The sequence below is a fragment of the Leuresthes tenuis genome, unplaced genomic scaffold, assembly GCF_036924035.1.
Source record: "Leuresthes tenuis unplaced genomic scaffold, fLeuTen1.0.hap1 SCAF_10, whole genome shotgun sequence".
NCBI classification, from domain to species: domain Eukaryota; kingdom Metazoa; phylum Chordata; class Actinopteri; order Atheriniformes; family Atherinopsidae; genus Leuresthes; species Leuresthes tenuis.
Genome location: NW_027325364.1, coordinates 27,030,650 through 27,056,430, shown reverse-complemented (window position 1 = coordinate 27,056,430; position 25,781 = coordinate 27,030,650). Strand labels below are relative to the sequence as shown.

Genomic DNA, 25,781 nt, shown 5'->3' with positions numbered 1-25,781 from the left:
AGTTTGAGTGAAGTAATGCATTTTATAAGCAAAATCCCAAATCATGCAGAACTCACGAAATGCTTTTTCTCGCTTTTCACTGCTTTTTACAAACTTTGGTCGGACGTTCACATCTTCTTGCATCCGAACACCTCCGCTTCCGCTTTTGATGATGTATATTCGGGCATTCGAACCTTTTTTTACCCGCTTTTTACAAACCATTGTCGGACTTTCACACCTTCTTGCAGCCGAACACCACCTCTCCCGCTTTTGATGATGTATGGTCCAGTATTCTTACCTTTTCTAACACATTTTTCAGCAATTATGGTCGGACATTCACACCTACTCACAGCTGGACACCTCCGCTCCCGCTTTTGATCATACAATGTCGGGACATCGCTCCTTGTCTTACCAGCTTTTTACAAACTTTAGTTGAACATTCACACCTTCTTGCAGCTGAACACCTCCGCTCCCGCTTTTGATGATGTATAGTCGGGCTTTCGAGCCTTTTCTTACCCGGTTTTTACAAATTATGGTTGGACATTCAGACCTTGCAGCCGAACACCTCCGCTCTCTCTTTTGATCATACATTGTTGGGCATTCGCACCTTGTCTTACCCGCTTTTTACAAACTATAGTCAGACATTCACACCTTGCAGCTGAACCTCCGCTCCCTGTTTTGATCATGTATGGTCTGGCAATACTACCTTTTCTTCCCCCTTTTGTGAGTAATTATGGCTGGACATTCACACCTACATGCATTCGAACAGCTCTGCTCCCGCTTTTGATTATGTTTGGTTGGATATTCGAACCTTTTCTTAACTGCTTTTTACAAACCATGGTCGGACTTTCACACCTTCTTGTAGCCGAACAACTCCGCTCCCGCTATTGATTGTGTACAGTCGGGTATTTCAACCTTTTCTTACCCGCTTTTTACCAACTATGGTCGGACATTCACACCTTCGTACAGCGGAACACCTCCGCTCCCTCTTTTGATGGTGTATAGTCGTGCATTCAAACCTTTTCTTACCCGCTATTTAAAAACTATGGTAGGACATTCAAACCTTAGTGTATCCGAAAACCTCCGCTCTTTCTTTTGATCATACATTGTCGGACTTTCGCACCTTTTCTTACCCGCTTTTTACAAACCATGGTCAGACTGTCACACCTTCTTGTAGCCGAACACATCCGCTCCCGCTATTGATTGTGTACAGTCGGGTATTTTAACCTTTTCTTACCCGCTTTTTACCAAGTATGGTCGGACATTCACACCTTCGTACAGCGGAACACCTCCGCTCCCTCTTTTGATGGTGTATGTTCGGGCATTCAAACCTTTTCTTACCCGCTTTTTCCAAACTATGGTCGGCTATTCACAGCTTCCTCTCCACCATACTTGTATGGTGGGATATTCACACCCACTTGCATCCGAAAACCTCCGCCCCAAATTTTGTTGATATTTAGTCGGACATTCGCACCTTACCCGCTTTTGGCAAACTATGGCCTTCTTGCAGCCAAACAACTCTGATCTTGCTTTTGATGATGTAAGGTTGGGCATTCAGACCTTGCTTCACCTGCTTTTCACCAAATATAGTCAGACATTCACACCTTCTTGCAGCCGAACACTTCCGCTCCACCTTTTAGTGTTCTATCACACCTTTTTTTTCACCGCATTTTATACATTATGGTTGGAAATTTTCAACCACTTTCATCCGAAGACCTCTCCTCCCGCTTTTGTTAATATATTTGAACTTTAGTTTGACATTCAAACCTTCTTGCAGCTGAACCACCTCCGCTCCCTGTTTTGATCATATATGGTCTGGCAATATTACCTTTTCTTACCCGTTTGTGAGTAATTATGGCTGGACATTCACACCTACTTGCAGCCGAACACAACCTTTCTCGCTTTTGATGATGTATGGACCGGCATTTTTACCTTTTCTAACACATTTTTCAGCAATTATGGTCGGAGATTCACACCTACTCACAGCCGAACAACTCCGCTCCCGCATTTGATGATGTATAGTCGGGCATTCTCACCCTTTCTCATCAGCTTTTTGCAAATTATGATCTGACATTCACACCTACTTGCAGTCGAACAGCTCTGCTCCCGCTTTTGATTATGTTTGGTTGGATATTCGAACCTTTTCTTAACTTCTTTTTACATATTTTGGTTGGACGTTCACACCTTCTTGTAGCCGAACACTTCCACTCCTGCTTTTGATGATGTATGGTTGGGCATTCACACCTTTTTTTTGCCCATTTTTCAGGAATTATGGGTGGACATTCACACCTTGCAGCTGAACACCTCCTATCCCACTTATGATCATGTGCGGTTTGATTTTCGAAAAGTTTCTTTCATGTTTTCTAGCAATTATTGATGGACATGTAGACCTTCTTGCAGCTGAACACCTCCGCTCCCGCTTTTGATCATACATTGTCAGGCATTCGCACCTTGTCTTACCCACTTTTTACAAACTTTAGTCGAACAGTCACACCTTTTTGCAGCCGAACACCACCTCTACCGCTCCCGCTTTTGATTATGTTTGGTTAGATATTCGAACCTTTTCTTAACTGCTTTTTACAAACTTTGGTCGGACGTTCACAATATCTTGCAGCCGAACACCTCCGCTTCCGCTTTTGATGGTGTATATTCGGGCATACGAACCTTTTCTTACCCGCTTTTTACAAACCAAGGTCGGACTTTCACACCTTCTCTTAGCTGAACAACTCCACTCCCTCTTTTGATTGTGTACAGTCGGGTAATTTAACCTTTTCTTACCCGCTTTTTACAATCTATGGTCGGACATTCACACCGTCTTACAGCGGAACACCTCCGCTCCCTCTTTTGATGATGTATGGTTAGGCATTCGCACCTTTTCTTACCCATTTTTCAGTAATTATGGGTAGACATTCACACCTTCTTGCAGCTGAACACCTCCTCTCCCGCTTATGATCATGTGCAGTTTGATATTCGAAAATTTTCTTTCATGTTTTCTAGCAATTATTGATGGACATTCAAACCGTCTTGCAGCTGAACACCTCCGCTCCCACTTTTGATGGTGTATAGTCGGGCTTTCGAGCCTTTTCTTCCCCGGTTTTTACAAATTATGGTTGGACATTCAGACCTTCTTGCAGCCAAAAACCTCCACTCCCTCTTTTGATCATACATTGTCGGGCATTCGCACCTTTTCTTACCCGCTTTTTACAAACCATGGTCGGACTATCACACCTTTTAGTAGGCGAACAACTCCGCTCCCGCTATTGATTGTGTACAGTCGGGTATTTTAACCTTTTCTTACCCGCTTTTTACCAACTATGGTTGGACATTCACACCTTCTTACAGCAGAACACCTCCGCTCCCTGTTTTGATTATGTATGGTTTGACATTCGCACCTTCTCTCACCCGACTTTTACTATGGTCGGCCATTCACAGCTTCCTCTCCACCATACTTGTATGGTGGGATATTCACACCCACTTGCATCCGAAGACCTCCGCCCCCACTTTTGTTGATATTTAGTCGGTCATTCGCACCTTACCCGCTTTTGGCAAACTATGGCCTTCTTGCAGCCAAACACCTCTGATCTCGCTTTTGATGATGTAAGGTTGGGCATTCAGACCTTGCTTCACCTGCTTTTCACCAAATATAGTCGGACATTCACACCCACTTGCATCCGAAGACCTCCGCCCCAAATTTTGTTGATATTTAGTCGGACATTCGCACCTTACCCGCTTTTGGCAAACTATGGCCTTCTTGCAGCCAAACACCTCTGATCTCGCTTTTGATGATGTAAGGTTGGGCATTCAGACCTTGCTTCACCTGCTTTTCACCAAATATAGTCGGACATTCACACCTTCTTGCAGCCGAACACTTCCGCTCCACCTTTTAGTGTTCTATCACACCTTTTTTTCACCGCATTTTATACATTATGGTTGGAAATTTTCAACCACTCTCATCCGAAGACCTCTCCTCCCGCTTTTGTTAATATATTTGAACTTTAGTCGGACATTCAAACCTTCTTGCAGCTGAACCACCTCCGCTCCCTGTTTTGATCATATATGGTCTGGCAATACTACCTTTTCTTACCCGTTTGTGAGTAATTATGGCTGGACATTCACACCTACTTGCAGCCGAACACAACTTCTCTCGCTTTTGATGATGTATGGACCGGCATTCTTACCTTTTCTAACACATTTTTCAGCAATTATGGTCGGAGATTCACACCTACTCACAGCCGAACAACTCCGCTCCCGCATTTGATGGTGTATAATCGGGCAATTCTCACCCTTTCTCATCAGCTTTTTGCAAATTATGATCTGACATTCACACCTACTTGCAGTCGAACAGCTCTGCTCCCGCTTTTGATAATGTATGGTTGGATATTCGAACCTTTTCTTAACTGCTTTTTACAAACTTTGGTTGGACGTTCACACCTTCTTGTAGCCGAACACATGCACTCCTGCTTTTGATGATGTATGGTTGGGCATTCGCACCTTTTTTTTACCCATTTTTCAGGTATTATGGGTGGACATTCACACCTTCTTGCAGCTGAACACCTCCTCTCCCACTTATGATCATGTGTGGTTTGATTTTTGAAAATTTTCTTTCATGTTTTCTAGCAATTATTGATGGACATTTAGACCTTCTTGCAGCTGAACACCACCTCTCCCGATTTTGATCATGTATGGACCGGCATTTTTACCTTTTCTAACACATTTTTCAGCAATTATGGTTGGAGATTCACACCTACTCACAGCCGAACAACTCCGCTACCGCATTTGATGGTGTATAGTCGGGCATTCTCACCCTTTCTCATCAGCTTTTTGCAAATTATGATCTGACATTCACACCTACTTGCAGTCGAACAGCTCTGCTCCCGCTTTTGATTATGTATGGTTGGCTATTCGAACCTTTTCTTAACTGCTTTTTACAAACTTTGGTTGGACGTTCACACCTTCTTGTAGCTGAACACATGCACTCCTGCTTTTGATGATGTATGGTTGGGCATTCGCACCTTTTTTTTTACCCATTTTTCAGGTATTATGGGTGGACATTCACACCTTCTTGCAGCTGAACACCTCCTCTCCCACTTATGATCATGTGTGGTTTGATTTTCGAAAATTTTCTTTCATGTTTTCTAGCAATTATTGATGGACATTTAGACCTTCTTGCAGCCGAACACCACCTCTCCCGATTTTGATTATGTATGGACCGACATTTTTACCTTTTCTAACACATTTTTCAGCAATTATGGTTGGAGATTCACACCTACTCACAGCCGAACAACTCCGCTACCGCATTTGATGGTGTATAGTCGGGCATTCTCACCCTTTCTCATCAGCTTTTTGCAAATTATGATCTGACATTCACACCTACTTCCAGTCGAACAGCTCTGCTCCCGCTTTTGATTATGTTTGGTTAGATATTCGAACCTTTTCTTAACTGCTTTTTACAAACTTTGGTCGGACGTTCACAATATCTTGCAGCCGAACACCTCCGCTTCCGCTTTTGATGGTGTATATTCGGGAATACGAACCTTTTCTTACCCGCTTTTTACAAACCAAGGTCGGACTTTCACACCTTCTATTAGCTGAACAACTCCGCTCCCTCTTTTGATTGTGTACAGTCGGGTAATTTAACCTTTTCTTACCCGCTTTTTACCATCTATGGTCGGACATTCACACCGTCTTACAGCGGAACACCTCCGCTCCCTCTTTTGATGATGTATGGTTAGGCATTCGCACCTTTTCTTACCCATTTTTCAGTAATTATGGGTAGACATTCACACCTTCTTGCAGCTGAACACCTCCTCTCCCGCTTATGATCATGTACAGTTTGATATTCGAAAATTTTCTTTCATGTTTTCTAGCAATTATTGATGGACATTTAGACCTTCTTGCAGCTGAACACCTCCGCTCCCACTTTTGATGGTGTATAGTCGGGCTTTCGAGCCTTTTCTTCCCCGGTTTTTACAAATTATGGTTGGATATTCAGACCTTCTTGCAGCCGAAAACCTCCACTCCCTCTTTTGATCATACATTGTCGGGCATTCGCACCTTTTCTTACCCACTTTTTACAAACCATGGTCGGACTTTCACACCTTTTAGTAGCCGAACAACTCCGCTCCCGCGATTGATTGTGTACAGTCGGGTATTTTAACCTTTTCTTACCCGCTTTTTACCAACTATGGTTGGACATTCACACTTTCTTACAGCAGAACACCTCCGCTCCCTGTTTTGATTATGTATGGTTTGACATTCGCACCTTCTCTCACCCGCCTTTTACTATGGTCGGCCATTCACAGCTTCCTCTCCACCATACTTGTATGGTGGGATATTCACACCTACTTGCATCCGAAGACCTCCGACCCCACTTTTGTTGATATATAGTCGGTCATTCGCACCTTACCCGCTTTTGGCAAACTATGGCCTTCTTGCAGCCAAACACCTCTGATCTCGCTTTTGATGATGTAAGGTTGGGCATTCAGACCTTGCTTCACCTGCTTTTCACCAAATATAGTCGGACATTCACACCTTCTTGCAGCCGAACACTTCCGCTTTTAGTGTTCTATGAGGCATTCACATATTTTTTTTCACCGTATTTTATAGATTATGGTTGGAAATTCTCACCCACTCTCATCCGAAGACCTCTCCTCCCGCTTTTGTTAATATATAGTCGGGCATTCGAACCTTTTCTTACCCGCTTTTTACAAATTATGGTCGAACATTCACACCTACTTGCAGCTGAATACTTCCGCTCCACCTTTTAGGTATGTATGGTTGGCATTTGCACCTCTTTTTATACTGATTGCTGAAGATTAAGTTGTTCTTTCTCAAACTACAAAATTTTTTTAATTGTTGAAACTTGATTTGAAGTGGATAAATAAGGAGGACAAACAGTTTTAAGTCAGGCTGATAGAAGGAATTAATTTTATAGCAAAATCTGTATTTCGTCATATGTCGAGAGATGCTTATTGCTGAAGAAGTTCTTTCTCATTCTACAAAGTACAACGTTGTTTATCGTTGAAACTTGATTAGACATGAATAAATATGAAGGACAAAGCAGTCTTAACTTGGTTTGAGTTAATGAATTCGTTTTATAGGAGAATCCGAATTCGTGCATAACTCATAAAATAGAGCTTATTTTCGGATTCCTGAAGAATGAGTCTGGTTCTTTCTCATAATACAAAGTTTGTTGTTTATTGTTGAAACTTCATCAGAAGTGAAGAAATAAATGAATGTCTATCAACAAATGTGGGATCTAAACTCTAGTGCTTCCTCTAAAACAATTTCCTTTCTCAATTTAGAAATGTGTGTGTGTAAGTCACAACACCCGTGACACCAAAACGGCTTTCTTTTCTCTACACTCTTTTCACTATGAGCACACACACCAAATCAGAAAGGCTTTTTTCTCTCTTTTCTACATTATGGACTGTGGGGACACAAAACCGCTCTCTCTCTTTTTTTTTTTTATCGTGTGCCAGGGCGTTGTCTCACGTATTAGATTATGCTTAAGATACGAATGGGTTTATCAGTCACATCAGAATCCATACATACTGATCCTCCCGTAATAAAATGGTCGGATCTTATCAAACACACTTTGTTTCTTGTGACAATCAAGTCAGCGAAACAGCGTATACACGTCAAGACACTGAATCAAGTTTGCCACAAGAACTCATAAGTTTGGCAGTATTGCTCTGCCGTCAGCAATCATACACCCATTTTATTTTCGTGAGACATGTGCAAGCACCTGTTCATCTACTGTTCTATCACTATGAATTAGTGATCTATTATCAATAAGGATACTTCTACAACTACTATCAAAGTATGTCCGGACTTCTTATGTTGTCAGTTGCTATATATGAATAAGTGGGTAGCTACTGACAAGCATTAAGCATGTCACACAGCCCAAACATATAACATTTCAGGACACACCACACAGTTAACAACCACAGTGAAGCGTGTCAAAGCCCAAACATGTAACATTCAACAGGACACTTACACAACACATTCAAATCAAACAGTCAGACAACATACAAGAACATATACCCCAGCCGGCATTGCTCCCTGCCTATTTTCGTACAGCACACTATGTGTGCGCACACCTTTATTCACAAACTCTTCAACTTATACTCTTTTACCGAAGCTGCTACAGCTCGATAGGCCGAATACCCTTTGATCCTATTTCGGTGAATTTGACATCTGCCTTACATGTAACAGATTAGCGGTTTAGCAGTTTTAATTTAGTATGAGTGAAGGAATTCATTTTATAGCAAAATCCGAAATCGTGAAGAACTCATGAAAGTAAGCTTATTCTCGGATTCCTGAAACTTTAGATTTGCTCTTTCTTTTACTACAAAGTACAACGTTGTTTTTTTTGTTTAAATCTTTCTAGACATGGTAAATATTAAGGACAAAGCAGTTTTCACATAGTTTGAGTGAAGGAATTCATTTTATAGATAAAATCCCAAGAGTCTGCTGAGAAAAGAGAGTGAATGCGAAGTAGACTTTAACACGGCTATGGGAGCGAGCCGAGTGTGGGCTAACCGGGAGAATTGCTTGAAAGAAACGCGACACCGAATGAGCGATCAGAACAAAGCCTCAATACGGGATTCTCGTGGTGTTTTTGTTGCTGCCTTGTCTTTTGCACAGAGTAAAAGACAAGGTAGCCATCGAATAGGGCCCGATTGTTCCTAGTTGGTCAGCCGAGGAGCAGGGGGGGGGGGGGGGGGGGGGGGGGAGCAAGCGTCTCAACCAAGCAAAGCTCACCATGGGGAAGGTGGCTATGCCAACTAGCCTGATGCCCTGCTCCCGCAGTGACGGATAATCGTACTCTGGTTTCTCTTCATAACGTACAAGTCTTTCGCCTTTTACTAAAGATTTCTGTGGAGAGCAGCACTAATGAGTTGTTTCTATTTTTGGCAGGCTTTACCTTTGCGGGTGAAGCCCTTTCTGTCTGTGCAAAAGAAATCTTCTTACTGTGCAGAGTGACTTCTCTGAGTAGAGTCGCCTTACTTGTTGCGACTGTGCCGATGTTCGAAGCTGGAGTGCAAAGTTGTTGCTTGAATGGTGCTTGCTGGAGCGTGCGGGAGTGCAAAGTTATACCATTTAAAAGGGCTGAAGAGTGCTCAGTGCAGCGGGTGGGCGACACTCTGGCCACCTTGAAAACCGAGGTTACATCCACTACCAGGGGCAGCCCAAGTTCTGCCGCAAGTGTGATGAGCATGGGCACCTGGTTGAGGCTTGTACCAAGGTGTTATGTGGGAAGAGCAGAGAAATTGGGCAAACTTTTGGAGAGTGTCCAAATGGCAGGAAATGTAATCTCTGTGGAGAATTAAATCACCTCTTCAGAGATTGCCCTAAATCTTTTGCCAACAAATTAAAGACGGTAAAGCCACAGTCAAGCCAACAAAGAGAAGGACCAAAGGTGGCAGTTGGTGAACAAAGTGAAGAGGTTGACCCAATAAATTCAAACTTCCCGCCAAAAGCTTGGATTGGAAGTGAGGAGCAAAAAGGGGAGGGGCCTGTAGAGGCCTCACCACTCAGTGTTGAAGTCTGTGAGAATTCACAGGCAGAGGGTGGAGCTACGCTAAATGAGGAGGAAGAGCAGACAGGTGAGTCTAGTGAAGATACTCACCTCCCCGAAGGTCAACAGCCGAAGAGGACGGCATCTGAGCCTCTGATTCCCCAGTGGTATCAGAGAAGAGGGGAAGGGTTAGGTCCCTTTCAGACTCTCAGACTCTAGGTTCTTCAGTGGAAGAACCTAGAGTCTTCCCCTCCGACTCACCAAATGAGGTCTCCTTTTTAACTTCAGCTCTGCAATCAACCCCCAGGGACTCAAAGTTAAATGCAACATTGCGTCAGAGGCCAACACCGAGAGTCCGAAAAGGAAATATAGATCACCCTACTCACTTTTCACCTAAAGAAATGAAGGAAGAGCTAGTTTCCCAAGAAATAACCTGTGTGTAATTTGTTTTGATAACTTCGAAAAACGAAAATGACATACCTACTTTCCTTTATGCTTTTAATGGTTCTCACCTTCTCAACACTAAATGTGAGAAGTGTGAAATCAAAGACAAGAGCCCAGAGTATTTTATCCTTCTTAGACTCCATAAAATCAGATGTGTTTTTAATACAAGAATGTGGACTACCTTTTTTAAAAAACCATAGACAATGGGAGGAAATGTGGCCCCATTTATCGATATGGAGTGGCTCAAATCAAAATAAAAATGATGGTGTGGCCATTCTAATTAAAAATCCGCATGTTCTGGTGAAAGGTAGCACAGTGGTGAGAGACGGACGGGCACTTTTAGCACACTTGAATTTTATGGGGCAAGACTTTAACCTCTTAAATATTTATGGTTTCAATGGAAAAAATGAAAGGTATGACCTTTTAGAAGATATACAGCTTTACATGCTAGGGCAAGTACCTTTAGTTGTAGGAGGGGATTTTAACTGTATCTTGAGCAGGAAAGATAGAAAAAGAGCAGGGGTAGATTTTAATGTGGATAAGACTTCGATTTTACTTCAGGGCATATGCAGGGATTTTAAGCTTACTGACTGTTTTAAAACCATACAACCCAGAGAGGAGGGCTTCACCTGGTTTAGTCATGATGGCACCAGAGCCTCTCGCATTGATTATTTCTTTACTAGAGATTGCCCACCCACTGATGTTAGATTAACCCCTGTTTTCTTTTCAGACCACCTTATGCTCTCCTGCACCCTTTCACCCCCTTCTGGTGTGACGGTAGGAAGTGGTCTGTGGAAACTCAACTGTTCCCTGTTGGAGGATGAAATCATAGTCAGTCAGTACAGGGAATGTTATAAAGAGTGGCAGACCCTTCAAGACCTCTACGAAACACATGCACAATGGTGGGAAATGGTGAAGGAAACGACCCAGACATTTTTAAACAGCAAGGTAAACGTAAAAAAAGGAAAGAGAATAGATGTATGATGGGACTACATAAACGCTTACAGCGCTACTTTAAACTAAATCAGTGTGGCATAGACTTTAAAGAAGAAATCAAAGATGTCAAAAAGGAAATGTCAGTTTTAGCAGAAATAAAGAGTAAAGGAATTTTTGTAAGAAGCAGGGAGCAGGAAATTGAGGAAGATGAAAAAGAAAGAAAGTTATAAATAAAAAGGAGTGTATTCAAAATCTAAAAAGAGAAGATGGGTTTTTAACAAAATCCACACAAGAGATGATTGAAACTGTACATACCTTTTATAGTAACATGTACAAAGAGAAACCAGTGCCCTTGGAAACATCGGCAGAAATCTTAAAATTCGTTGACAAAACCGTAAAAGAGAATGCACACTTGACAGAATTTTACTGCTTTAGAGTTAAAAAAATGCCTAACAGGTTTTAAGAGAAGTCGAGCTCCGGGTTTAGACGGGCTTCCTGCAGAATTCTATCTGACCTATTGGGACCTTTTATCATCAGACATTTTAGATGTTTTTAAAGATTTTGAAAAACTCGACCGACTGCCTGACAGTTTTAGAGTGGGAATAGTGACTCTACTTTATAAAAAAAATGATAAGACTGACCTAAAGAATTGGAGGCCCATCACACTTTTAAACTTTGACTGTAAACTTTTTAGCAAGGTTTTAGCGACACGGATGTCCTCTGTTTTAGAGGAGGTAATTCACCCAGACCAAGCTTGTGCCATCTCAGGGAGACAACTCACCGACAGCCTCGTACTGATTCGAGACATCATTGATTACGCTAGAGACAGAAACACCCGGCTTGTCATCTTAAATTTAGACTTTGAAAAAGCATTTGATCGGGTCTCGCATCAATATCTCTTTCAGGTGTTGCAGCCATCGAAAAGGGCCCGATTGTTCCTACTTGGTGAGCTTTGCTTGGTTGAGACGCTTGCCCCCCCCCCCCCCTGCTCCTCGGCTGACCAAGTAGAAACAATCTATTCGATGGCTGCCTTGTCTTTTACTCTGTGCAAAAGACAAGGCAGCCACAAACACCACGGGAACACCGTATTGAGGCTTTGTTCTGACCACTCATTCGGTGTCGCGTTTCTTTCAAGCAATTCTCCCGGTTAGCCCGCACTCGGCTCGCTCCCAGAGCCGTGTTAAAGTCCACTTCGCATTCACTCTCTTTTCTCAGCAGATTAAAAGAAAGTTTCATCTTGGGCTCCCTGAAACTTCCATCCTGCACCGCTGTTTGCTTTTTCACAAGAGCAGAGGAGAGCGCACCGTTCCCAGCGGCACTGCAGTACCGGGTCGAGGCTTGGAGTGAACGGAGCAAGCTTCTTTTTCAACTCCTATTCTTAAAAATCCATTTAATATGTTGTCCTCGTATAGAGGACATATTAAACTGATAAGAACAGATATTACACTTGATCTTAGCCAAAAGGCCGAGAAGCGATAACTTTCCACTGTTTGAGGTCCGAGGGCCCTTGCTGGCACAATGCGCACTTGTAGCAGTGTTCTTTTTATGGCCATAGGTGGCCAGAGTGTCACGTTGCACCTCCGCCCACCCGCTGCACTGAGCACTCTTCAGCCCTTTTAAATGGTATAACTTTGCACTCCCGCATGCTCCAGCAAGCACCATTCAAGCAACAACTTTGCACTCCAGCTTCGAACATCGGCACAGTCGCAACAAGTAAGGCGACTCTACTCAGAGAAGTAACTCTGCAAAGTAGCAAGATTTCTTTTGCACAGACAGAAAGGGCTTCACCCGCAAAGGTAAAGCCTGCCAATAATAGAAACAACTCATTAGTGCTGCTCTCCACGGAAGTCTTTAGTAAAAGGCGAAAGACTTGTATGTTATGAAGAGAAACCAGAGTACGATTATCCGTCACTGCGGGAGCAGGGCATCAGGCTAGTTGGTATAGCCACCTTCCCCATGGTGAGCTTTGCTTGGTTGAGACGCTTGTTCTGACCGCTCATTCGGTGTCGCGTTTCTTTCAAGCAATTCTCCCGGTTAGCCGACACTCGGCTCGCTCCCATAGCCGTGTTAAAGTCTACTTCGCATTCACTCTCTTTTCTCAGCAGACCCTTGGGATTTTATCTATAAAATGAATTCCTTCACTCAAACTATGTGAAAACTGCTTTGTCCTTAATATTTACCATGTCTAGAAAGATTTAAACAAAAAAAACAACGTTGTACTTTGCAGTAAAAGAAAGAGCAAATCTAAAGTTTCAGGAATCCGAGAATAAGCTTACTTTCATGAGTTCTTCACGATTTCGGATTTTGCTATAAAATGAATTCCTTCACTCAAACTAAATTAAAACTGCTAAACCGCTAATCTGTTACATGTAAGGCAGATGTCAAATTCACCGAAATAGGATCTAAGGGTATTCGGCCAATCGAGCTGTAGCAGCTTCGGTAAAAGAGTATAAGTTGAAGAGTTTGTGAATAAAGGTGTGCGCACACATAGTGAGCTGTAGGAAAATAGGCAGGGAGCAATGCCGGCTGGGGTATATGTTCTTGTATGTTGTCTGACTGTTTGATTTGAATGTGTTGTGTAAGTGTCCTGTTGAATGTTTGGGCTTTGACACTTCACTGTGGTTGTTAACTGTGTGGTGTGTCCTGAAATGTTATATGTTTGGGCTGTGTGACATGCTTAATGCTTGTCAGTAGCTACCCACTTATTCATATATAGCAACTGACAACATAAGAAGTCTGGACATACTTTGATAGTAGTTGTAGAAGTATCCTTATTGATAATAGATAAACTAATTCATAGTGATAGAACAGTAGATGAACAGGTGCCTGCACGTCTCACGAAAATAAAATGGGTGTATGATTGCTGACGGCAGAGCAATACTGCCAAACTTATGAGTTCTTGTGGCAAACTTGATTCAGTGTCTTGACGTGTATACGCTGTTTTGCTGACTTGATTGTCACAAGAAACAAAGTGTGTTTGATAAGATCCGACCATTTTATTACGGGAGGATCAGTATGTATGGATTCTGATGTGACTGATAAACCCATTCGTATCTTAAGCATAATCTAATACGTGAGACAACGCCCTGGCACACAATCAAAAAAAAAAAGAGAGAGCGGTTTTGTGTCCCCACAGTCCATAATGTAGAAAAGAGAGAAAAAAGCCTTTCTGATTTGGTGTGTGTGCTCATAGTGCAGAGTGTAGAGAAAAGAGAGAAAAGAAAGCCGTTTTGGTGTCACGGGTGTTGTGACTTACACACACACATTTCTGAATTGAGAAAAGAAATTATTTTAGAGGAAGCAGTAGAGTTTAGATCCCACATTTGTTGATAGGCATTCATTTATTTCTTCACTTCTGATGAAGTTTCAACAATAAACAACAAACTTTGTATTATGAGAAAGAACCAGACTCATTCTTCAGGAATCCGAAAATAAGCACGAATTCGGATTCTCCTATAAAACGAATTAATTAACTCAAACCAAGTTAAGACTGCTTTGTCCTTCATATTTATTCATGTCTAATCAAGTTTCAACGATAAACAACGTTGTACTTTGTAGAATGAGAAAGAACTTCTTCAGCAATAAGCATCTCTCGACATATGACGAAATACAGATTTTGCTATAAAATTAATTTCTTCTATCAGCGTGACTTAAAACTGTTTGTCCTCCTTATTTATCCACTTCAAATCAAGTTTCAACAATTAAAAAAAAATTGTAGTTTGAGAAAGAACAACTTAATCTTCAGCAATCAGTATAAAAAGAGGGTAACAAAAGGTGCAAATGCCAACCATACATCACTAAAAGGTGGAGCGGAAGTATTCAGCTGCAAGTAGGTGTGAATGTTCGACCATAATTTGTAAAAAGTGGGTAAGAAAAGGTTCGAATGCCCGACTAAATATTAACAAAAGCGGGAGGAGAGGTCTTCGGATGAGAGTGGGTGAGAATTTCCTACCATACAAGTATGGTGGAGAGGAAGCTGTGATTGGCCGACAATAGTAAAAAGCAGGTGAGAAAAGGTGCGAATGTCAAAACATACATGATCAAAACAGGGAGCGGAGGTGTTTGGCTGCGACAAGGTGTGAATGTCCACCCATAATTAATGAAAAACGGGCAACAAGTAGGTTCGAATGCCCAACCATACATCATCAAAAGCAGGAGTGGATGTGTTCGGCTTCAAGAAGGTATGAATGTCCATAAATAATTGCTATAAAACATGAAAGAAAATTTTCGAATATCAAACCGCACATAATCATAAGCGGGAGAGGAGGTGTTCCGCTGCAAGAAGGTGTGAATATCCACCCATAAATACTGAAAAATGGGTAAGAAAAGGTGCGAATGCCCAACCATACATCATCAAAAGCAGGAGTGGATGTGTTCGGCTACAAGAAGGTTTGAATGTCCGACCATAGTTTGTAAAAAGCGGGTAAGAACAGGTTCGTATGCCCGAATATACACCATCAAATGCAGGAGCGGAGGTGTTCGGCTGTGAGTAGGTGTGAATCTCCAACCATAATTGCTGAAAAATGTGTTAGAAAAGGTAAGAATGCCGGTCCATACATCATCAAAAGCGGGAGAGGTGGTTTTCGGCTGCAAGTAGGTGTGAATGTCCAGCCATAATTACTCACAAATGGGTAAGAAAAGGTAGTATTGCCAGACCATACATGATCAAAACAGGGAGCGGAGGTGGTTAAGCTGCAAGAAGGTGTTAATGTCCGACTAAAGTTTGTAAAAAGCGGGTAAGAAAAGGTGCGAATGCCCGACAATGTATGATCAAAAGAGGGAGCGGAGGTTTTCGGCTGAAAGAAGGTCTGAATGTCCAACCATAATTTGTAAAAACCGGGGAAGAAAAGGCTCGAAAGCCCGACTATACACCATCAAAAGCTGGAGCGGAGGTGTTCAGCTGCAAGAAGGTCTGAATGTCCATCAATAATTGCTAGAAAACATGAAAGAGAATTTTCGAATATCAAACCGCACATGATAATAAGCGGGAGAGGAGGTGTTCAGCTGCAAGAAGGTGTGAATGTCCACCCATAATTACTGAAAAATGGGTAAGAAAAGGTGCGAATTCCCAACCATACATCATCAAATGCACGAGTGGATGTGTTCGGCTACAAGAAGGTTTGAATGTTCGACCATAGTTTGTAAAAAGCGGGTAAGAAAAGGTTCGAATGCCCAAACATACACCATCAAAAGAGGGAGCCGAGGTGTTCCGCTGTAAGAAGGTGTGAATGTCCGACCATAGTTGGTAAAAAGCGGGTAAGAAAAGGTTAAAATACCCGACTGTACACAATCAATAGCGGGAGCGGAGTTGTTCGGCTACTAAAAGGTGTGAAAGTCCGACCCTGGTTTTAAAAAGCGGGTAAGAAAAGGTTCGAATGCCCGAACAAACACCATCAAAAGAGGTAGCGGAGGTGTTCCGCTGTAAGACGGTGTGAATGTCCGATCATAGTTGGTAAAAAGCGGGTAAGAAAAGGTTAAAATACCCGACTGTACACAATCAAAAGAGGGAGCGGAGTTGTTCAGCTAAGAGAAGGTGTGAAAGTCCGACCATGGTTTGTAAAAAGCGGGTAAGAAAAGGTTCGTATGCCCGAATATACACTATCAAAACCGGAAGCGTAGGTGTTCGGTTGCAAGAAGGTGTGAACGTCCGACCAAAGTTTGTGAAAAAGCAGTTAAGAAAAGGTTCGAATATCTAACCAAACATAATCAAAAGCAGGAGCAGAGCTGTTCGACTGCAAGTAGGTGTGAATGTCAGAGAATAATTTGCAAAAAGCTGATGAGAAAGGGTGAGAAATCCCGACTATACACCATCAAATGCGGTAGCGGAGTTGTTCGGCTGTGAGTAGGTGTGATTCTCCAACCATAATTGCTGAAAAATGTGTTAGAAAAGGTAAGAATGCCGGTCCATACATCATCAAAAGCGGGAGAGGTGGTGTTCGGCTGCAAGTAGGTGTGAATGTCCATTAATAATTGCTTTAAAACATGAAAGAAAATTTTCGAATATCAAACCTTACATGATCATTAGCGGGAGAGGAGGTGTTCAGCTGCAAGAAGGTGTGAATATCCACCCATAATTACTGAAAAATGGGTAGGAAAAGATGCGAATGTCCAACCATAAATCATCAAAAGCAGGAGTGGAGTTGTTCAGCTACAAGAAGGTATGAAAGTCCAACCATGGTTTGTAAAAAGCGGATAAGAGAAGGTTCGAATACCCGAATATATACCATCAAAAGCGGAAGCGGAGGTGTTCGGCTGCAAGAAGGTGTGAACGTCCGACCAAAGTTTGTAAAAAGCAGTTAAGAAAAGGTTTGAATATCCAACCGAACATAATCAAATGCGGGAGCAGAGCTGTTCGACTGCAAGTAGGTGTGAATGTCAGATCATAATTGCTGAAAAATGTGATAGAAAAGACTAGAAAGCCGGACAATACAGCATAAAAAGCGGGAGAGGTGGTTTTTCGGCTGCAAGTAGGTGTGAATGTCCAGCCATAATTACTCACAAACGGGTAAGAAAAGGTAGTATTGCCAGACCATATATGATCAAAACAGGGAGCGGAGGTGGTTCAGCTGCAAGAAGGTTTGAATGTCCGACTAAAGTTCAAATATATTAACAAAAGCGGGAGGAGAGGTCTTCGGATGAGAGTGGTTGAAAATTTCCAACCATAATGTATAAAATGCGGTGAAAAAAAGGTGTGATAGAACACTAAAAGGTGGAGCGGAAGTGTTCGGCTGCAAGAAGGTGTGAATGTCCGACTATATTTGGTGAAAAGCAGGTGAAGCAAGGTCTGAATGCCCAACCTTACATCATCAAAAGCGAGATCAGAGGTGTTTGGCTGCAAGAAGGCCATAGTTTGCCAAAAGCGGATAAGGTGCGAATGTCCGACTAAATATCAACAAAAGTGGGGGCGGAGGTCTTCGGATGCAAGTGGGTGTGAATGTCCGACTATATTTGGTGAAAAGCAGGTGAAGCAAGGTCTGAATGCCCAACCTTACATCATCAAAAGCGAGATCAGAGGTGTTGGGCTGCAAGAAGGCCATAGTTTGCCAAAAGCGGGTAAGGTGCGAATGACCGACTAAATATCAACAAAAGTGGGGGCGGAGGTCTTCGGATGCAAGTGGGTGTGAATATCCCACCATACAAGTATGGTGGAGAGGAAGCTGTGAATGGCCGACCATAGTAAAAGGCGGGTGAGAGAAGGTGCGAATGTCAAACCATACATAATCAAAACAGGGAGCGGAGGTGTTCTGCTGTAAGAAGGTGTGAATGTCCAACCATAGTTGGTAAAAAGCGGGTAAGAAAAGGTTAAAATACCCGACTGTACACAATCAATAGCGGGAGCGGAGTTGTTCGGCTACTAAAAGGTGTGAAAGTCCGACCATGGTTTGTAAAAAGCGGGTAAGAAAAGGTGCGAATGCCCGACAATGTATGATCAAAAGAGGGAGTGGAGGTTTTCGGCTGCAAGAAGGTCTGAATGTCCAACCATAATTTGTAAAAACCGGGGAAGAAAAGGCTCAAAAGCCCGACTATACACCATCAAAAGTGGGAGCGGAGGTGTTCAGCTGCAAGACGGTCTGAATGTCCATCAATAATTGCTAGAAAACATGAAAGAAAATTTTCGAATATCAAACTGCACATGATCATAAGCGGGAGAGGAGGTGTTCAGCTGCAAGAAGGTGTGAATGTCTACCCATAATTACTGAAAAATGGGTAAGAAAAGGTGCGAATGCCTAACCATACATCATCAAAAGAGGGAGCGGAGGTGTTCCGCTGTAAGACGGTGTGAATGTCCGACCATAGATGGTAAAAAGCGGGTAAGAAAAGGTTAAATTACCCGACTGTACACAATCAAAAGAGGGAGCGGAGTTGTTCAGCTAAGAGAAGGTGTGAAAGTCCGACCTTGGTTTGTAAAAAGCGGGTAAGAAAAGGTTCGTATGCCCGAATATACACCATCAAAAGCGGAAGCGGAGGTGTTCGGCTGCAAGATATTGTGAACGTCCGACCAAAGTTTGTAAAAAGCAGTTAAGAAAAGGTTTGAATATCCAACCGAACATAATCAAAAGCGGGAGCAGAGCTGTTCGACTGCAAGTAGGTGTGAATGTCAGATCATAATTGCTGAAAAATGTGATAGAAAAGACTAGAATGCCGGACAATACATCATCAAAAGCGGGAGAGGTGGTTTTTCGGCTGCAAGTAGGTGTGAATGTCCAGCCATAATTACTCACAAACGGGGGAAGAAAAGGTAGTATTTCCAGACCACACATGATCAAAACAGGGAATGGAGGTGGTTCAGCTGCAAGGTGTGAATGTCTGACTAAAGTTTGTAAAAACCGTGTAAGACAAGGGGCGAATGCCCGACAATGTATGATCAAAAGAGGGAGCGGAGGTTTTCGGCTGCAAGGTCTGAATGTCCAACCATAATTTGTAAAAATCGGGGAAGAAAAGGCTCGAAAGCCCGACTATACACCATCAAAAGCGGGAGCAGAGGTGTTCAGGTGCAAGAAGGTCTGAACGTCCGACCAATAATTACTGAAAAATGGGTAAGAAAAGGTGCGAATGCCAAATCATACATCATCAAAAGCAGGAGCGGATGTGTTCGGCTACAAGAAGGTTTGAATGTCCAACCATAGTAAGTAATAGGTGGGTAAGAAAAGGCTCGAATGCCCGACTATACACCATCAAAAGCGGAAGCGGAGGTGTTCGGCTGCAAGACGGTGTGAACGTCCGACCAAAGTTTGTAAAAAGCATTAAGAAAATGTTCGAATATCCAACCAAACATAATCAAAAGCGGGAGCAGAGCTGTTCGACTGCAAGTAGGTGTGAATATCAGATCATAATTTGCAAAAAGCTGATGAGAAAGGGTGAGAATGCCCGACTATACACTATCAAATGTGGGAGCGGAGGTGTTCGTCTGTGAGTAGGTGTGAATGTCCGACCATAATTGCTGAAAAATGTGTTAGAAAAGGTAAGAATGCCGGACCATATATCATCAAAAGCGGGAGAGGTTGTGTTCGGCTGCAAGAAGGTGTGAATGTCCAGCCATAATTACTCACAAACGGGTAAGAAAAGGTACTATTGCCAGACCATATATGATCAAAACAGGGAGCGGAGGTGGTTCAGCTGCAAGAAGGTTTGAATGTCCGACTAAAGTTTGTAAAAAGCGGGTAAGACAAGGTGTGAATGCCCGACAATGTATGATCAAAAGAGGAGCGGAGGTTTTCGGCTGCAAGAAGGTCTGAATGTCCACCCATAATTACTGAAAAATGGGTAAGAAAAGGTACGAAAGCCCAACCGCACATGATCATAAGTGGATGAGAAGGTGTTCGACTGCAAGTAGGTGTGAATGTAAGATCATAATTTGTAAAAAGCGGGTAAGAAAAGGTAAGAATGCCCAACCATAAATTATCAAAAGCGGCAGCAGAGTTTCGGCTGGTATTTATCAATGTCTAGATAGATTTCAACAAAAAACAACGTTGTACTTTGCAGTAAAAGAAAGTGCAAATCAAAAGTTTTAGGAATCCGAGAATAAGCTTATTTTCATGAGTTCTGCACGATTTCGGATTTTATGTATAAAATGAATTTCTTCACGCAAACTAAGTTAACACTGCTTTTTCCTTCATATGTACCCATTTCTACATATATTTCAAGCATAAACTTCCTCATATTACCCTGAATGAGAAAGAGCCACACTTGTGATTAAGCCATACCTCCCTTTTGAGGAGTTCTGCATGATTTGGGATTTTATCTATAAAATTAATTCCTTCACTCAAACTATGTTAAAACGGCTTTTACCTTCATATTTATCAATGTCTCGATAGATTTAAACAAAAAAACAACGTTGTACTTTGCAATAAAAGAAAGAGCAAATCAAAAGTTTTAGGAATCCGAGAATAAGCTTATTTTCATGTGTTCTGCACGATTTCGGATTTTATGTATAAAATGAATTCATTCACTCAAACCAAGTTAAAACTGCTTTTTCCTTCATATTTATCAATGTCTAGATCGACTTCAACAAAGAACAACATTGTATTTTGCAGTAGAAGAAAGAGCAAAACTGAAGGATCAGGAATCCGAGAATAAGCTTCTTTTCATACGTTCTGCATGATTTGGGATTTTATGTATAAAATGAATTCCTTCACTCAAACTAAGTTAACACTGCTTTGTCCTTCATATGTACCCATTTCTACATATATTTCAAGCATAAACTTCCTCATACTACCCTGAATGAGAAAGAACCACACTTGTGATTAAGCCATACGCCCCTTTTGAGGAGTTCTGCATGATTTGGGATTTTATCTATAAAATCAATTCCTTCACTCAAACTATGTTAAAACGGCTTTTACCTTCATATTTATCAATGTCTCGATAGATTTAAACAAAAAAACAACGTTGTACTTTGCAGTAAAAGAAAGAGCCAATCAAAAGTTTTAGGAATCCGAGAATAAGCTTATTTTCATGAGTTCTGCACGATTTCGGATTTTATGTATAAAATGAATTCATTCACTCAAACCAAGTTAAAACTGCTTTTTCCTTCATATTTATCAATGTGTAGATGGATTTCAACTTCTTCTACTGCAAAGTCCAATGTTTTTCTTTGTTGAAGTCAATCTAGACATTGATGAATATGGAAGGACAAAGCAGTTTTAACTTGGTTTGAGCAAAGCAATTTTATAGCAAAATCCGAAATCGTGCAGAACTCATGAAAGCAGGCTTATACTCGGATTCCTGAAACTTTAGATTTGCTCTTTCTTTTACTGCAAAGTACAACGTTGTTTTCTTGTTTAAATATTTCTAGACATGGTAAATATGAAGGACAAATCAGTTTTAACATAGTTTGAGTGAAGTAATGCATTTTATAAGCAAAATCCCAAATCATGCAGAACTCACGAAATGCTTTTTCTCGCTTTTCACTGCTTTTTACAAACTTTGGTCGGACGTTCACATCTTCTTGCATCCGAACACCTCCGCTTCCGCTTTTGATGATGTATATTCGGGCATTCGAACCTTTTTTTACCCGCTTTTTACAAACCATTGTCGGACTTTCACACCTTCTTGCAGCCGAACACCACCTCTCCCGCTTTTGATGATGTATGGTCCAGTATTCTTACCTTTTCTAACACATTTTTCAGCAATTATGGTCGGACATTCACACCTACTCACAGCTGGACACCTCCGCTCCCGCTTTTGATCATACAATGTCGGGACATCGCTCCTTGTCTTACCAGCTTTTTACAAACTTTAGTTGAACATTCACACCTTCTTGCAGCTGAACACCTCCGCTCCCGCTTTTGATGATGTATAGTCGGGCTTTCGAGCCTTTTCTTACCCGGTTTTTACAAATTATGGTTGGACATTCAGACCTTGCAGCCGAACACCTCCGCTCTCTCTTTTGATCATACATTGTTGGGCATTCGCACCTTGTCTTACCCGCTTTTTACAAACTATAGTCAGACATTCACACCTTGCAGCTGAACCTCCGCTCCCTGTTTTGATCATGTATGGTCTGGCAATACTACCTTTTCTTCCCCCTTTTGTGAGTAATTATGGCTGGACATTCACACCTACATGCATTCGAACAGCTCTGCTCCCGCTTTTGATTATGTTTGGTTGGATATTCGAACCTTTTCTTAACTGCTTTTTACAAACCATGGTCGGACTTTCACACCTTCTTGTAGCCGAACAACTCCGCTCCCGCTATTGATTGTGTACAGTCGGGTATTTCAACCTTTTCTTACCCGCTTTTTACCAACTATGGTCGGACATTCACACCTTCGTACAGCGGAACACCTCCGCTCCCTCTTTTGATGGTGTATAGTCGTGCATTCAAACCTTTTCTTACCCGCTATTTAAAAACTATGGTAGGACATTCAAACCTTAGTGTATCCGAAAACCTCCGCTCTCTCTTTTGATCATACATTGTCGGACTTTCGCACCTTTTCTTACCCGCTTTTTACAAACCATGGTCAGACTGTCACACCTTCTTGTAGCCGAACACATCCGCTCCCGCTATTGATTGTGTACAGTCGGGTATTTTAACCTTTTCTTACCCGCTTTTTACCAAGTATGGTCGGACATTCACACCTTCGTACAGCGGAACACCTCCGCTCCCTCTTTTGATGGTGTATGTTCGGGCATTCAAACCTTTTCTTACCCGCTTTTTCCAAACTATGGTCGGCTATTCACAGCTTCCTCTCCACCATACTTGTATGGTGGGATATTCACACCCACTTGCATCCGAAAACCTCCGCCCCAAATTTTGTTGATATTTAGTCGGACATTCGCACCTTACCCGCTTTTGGCAAACTATGGCCTTCTTGCAGCCAAACAACTCTGATCTTGCTTTTGATGATGTAAGGTTGGGCATTCAGACCTTGCTTCACCTGCTTTTCACCAAATATAGTCAGACATTCACACCTTCTTGCAGCCGAACACTTCCGCTCCACCTTTTAGTGTTCTATCACACCTTTTTTTTCACCGCATTTTATACATTATGGTTGGAAATTTTCAACCACTTTCATCCGAAGACCTCTCCTCCCGCTTTTGTTAATATATTTGAACTTTAGTTTGACATTCAAACCTTCTTGCAGCTGAACCACCTCCGCTCCCTGTTTTGATCATATATGGTCTGGCAATATTACCTTTTCTTACCCGTTTGTGAGTAATTATGGCTGGACATTCACACCTACTTGCAGCCGAACACAACCTTTCTCGCTTTTGATGATGTATGGACCGGCATTTTTACCTTTTCTAACACATTTTTCAGCAATTATGGTCGGAGATTCACACCTACTCACAGCCGAACAACTCCGCTCCCGCATTTGATGATGTATAGTCGGGCATTCTCACCCTTTCTCATCAGCTTTTTGCAAATTATGATCTGACATTCACACCTACTTGCAGTCGAACAGCTCTGCTCCCGCTTTTGATTATGTTTGGTTGGATATTCGAACCTTTTCTTAACTTCTTTTTACATATTTTGGTTGGACGTTCACACCTTCTTGTAGCCGAACACTTCCACTCCTGCTTTTGATGATGTATGGTTGGGCATTCACACCTTTTTTTTGCCCATTTTTTAGGAATTATGGGTGGACATTCACACCTTGCAGCTGAACACCTCCTATCCCACTTATGATCATGTGCGGTTTGATTTTCGAAAAGTTTCTTTCATGTTTTCTAGCAATTATTGATGGACATGTAGACCTTCTTGCAGCTGAACACCTCCGCTCCCGCTTTTGATCATACATTGTCAGGCATTCGCACCTTGTCTTACCCACTTTTTACAAACTTTAGTCGAACAGTCACACCTTTTTGCAGCCGAACACCACCTCTACCGCTCCCGCTTTTGATTATGTTTGGTTAGATATTCGAACCTTTTCTTAACTGCTTTTTACAAACTTTGGTCGGACGTTCACAATATCTTGCAGCCGAACACCTCCGCTTCCGCTTTTGATGGTGTATATTCGGGCATACGAACCTTTTCTTACCCGCTTTTTACAAACCAAGGTCGGACTTTCACACCTTCTCTTAGCTGAACAACTCCACTCCCTCTTTTGATTGTGTACAGTCGGGTAATTTAACCTTTTCTTACCCGCTTTTTACAATCTATGGTCGGACATTCACACCGTCTTACAGCGGAACACCTCCGCTCCCTCTTTTGATGATGTATGGTTAGGCATTCGCACCTTTTCTTACCCATTTTTCAGTAATTATGGGTAGACATTCACACCTTCTTGCAGCTGAACACCTCCTCTCCCGCTTATGATCATGTGCAGTTTGATATTCGAAAATTTTCTTTCATGTTTTCTAGCAATTATTGATGGACATTCAAACCGTCTTGCAGCTGAACACCTCCGCTCCCACTTTTGATGGTGTATAGTCGGGCTTTCGAGCCTTTTCTTCCCCGGTTTTTACAAATTATGGTTGGACATTCAGACCTTCTTGCAGCCAAAAACCTCCACTCCCTCTTTTGATCATACATTGTCGGGCATTCGCACCTTTTCTTACCCGCTTTTTACAAACCATGGTCGGACTATCACACCTTTTAGTAGGCGAACAACTCCGCTCCCGCTATTGATTGTGTACAGTCGGGTATTTTAACCTTTTCTTACCCGCTTTTTACCAACTATGGTTGGACATTCACACCTTCTTACAGCAGAACACCTCCGCTCCCTGTTTTGATTATGTATGGTTTGACATTCGCACCTTCTCTCACCCGCCTTTTACTATGGTCGGCCATTCACAGCTTCCTCTCCACCATACTTGTATGGTGGGATATTCACACCCACTTGCATCCGAAGACCTCCGCCCCCACTTTTGTTGATATTTAGTCGGTCATTCGCACCTTACCCGCTTTTGGCAAACTATGGCCTTCTTGCAGCCAAACACCTCTGATCTCGCTTTTGATGATGTAAGGTTGGGCATTCAGACCTTGCTTCACCTGCTTTTCACCAAATATAGTCGGACATTCACACCCACTTGCATCCGAAGACCTCCGCCCCAAATTTTGTTGATATTTAGTCGGACATTCGCACCTTACCCGCTTTTGGCAAACTATGGCCTTCTTGCAGCCAAACACCTCTGATCTCGCTTTTGATGATGTAAGGTTGGGCATTCAGACCTTGCTTCACCTGCTTTTCACCAAATATAGTCGGACATTCACACCTTCTTGCAGCCGAACACTTCCGCTCCACCTTTTAGTGTTCTATCACACCTTTTTTTCACCGCATTTTATACATTATGGTTGGAAATTTTCAACCACTCTCATCCGAAGACCTCTCCTCCCGCTTTTGTTAATATATTTGAACTTTAGTCGGACATTCAAACCTTCTTGCAGCTGAACCACCTCCGCTCCCTGTTTTGATCATATATGGTCTGGCAATACTACCTTTTCTTACCCGTTTGT

At 42.2% G+C, this 25,781-nt stretch overlaps 3 non-coding genes across 3 annotated transcripts; 1 reads left to right on the top strand and 2 right to left on the bottom strand.

Annotated features, from left to right (window-relative positions):
• Positions 1–8,805: 8,805 nt before the first annotated feature.
• LOC140317246 (U5 spliceosomal RNA) lies at positions 8,806–8,919 on the top strand. The gene has a single exon (XR_011917577.1). It is a non-coding gene; the product is annotated as a U5 spliceosomal RNA (small nuclear RNA).
• Positions 8,920–12,175: 3,256 nt separating this feature from the next.
• Positions 12,176–12,359, bottom strand: LOC140317144 (U2 spliceosomal RNA). Its single transcript, XR_011917487.1, has one exon. It is a non-coding gene; the product is annotated as a U2 spliceosomal RNA (small nuclear RNA).
• A 308-nt stretch (positions 12,360–12,667) lies between these two features.
• Positions 12,668–12,781, bottom strand: LOC140317222 (U5 spliceosomal RNA). Its single transcript, XR_011917555.1, has one exon. It is a non-coding gene; the product is annotated as a U5 spliceosomal RNA (small nuclear RNA).
• Positions 12,782–25,781: the final 13,000 nt, after the last annotated feature.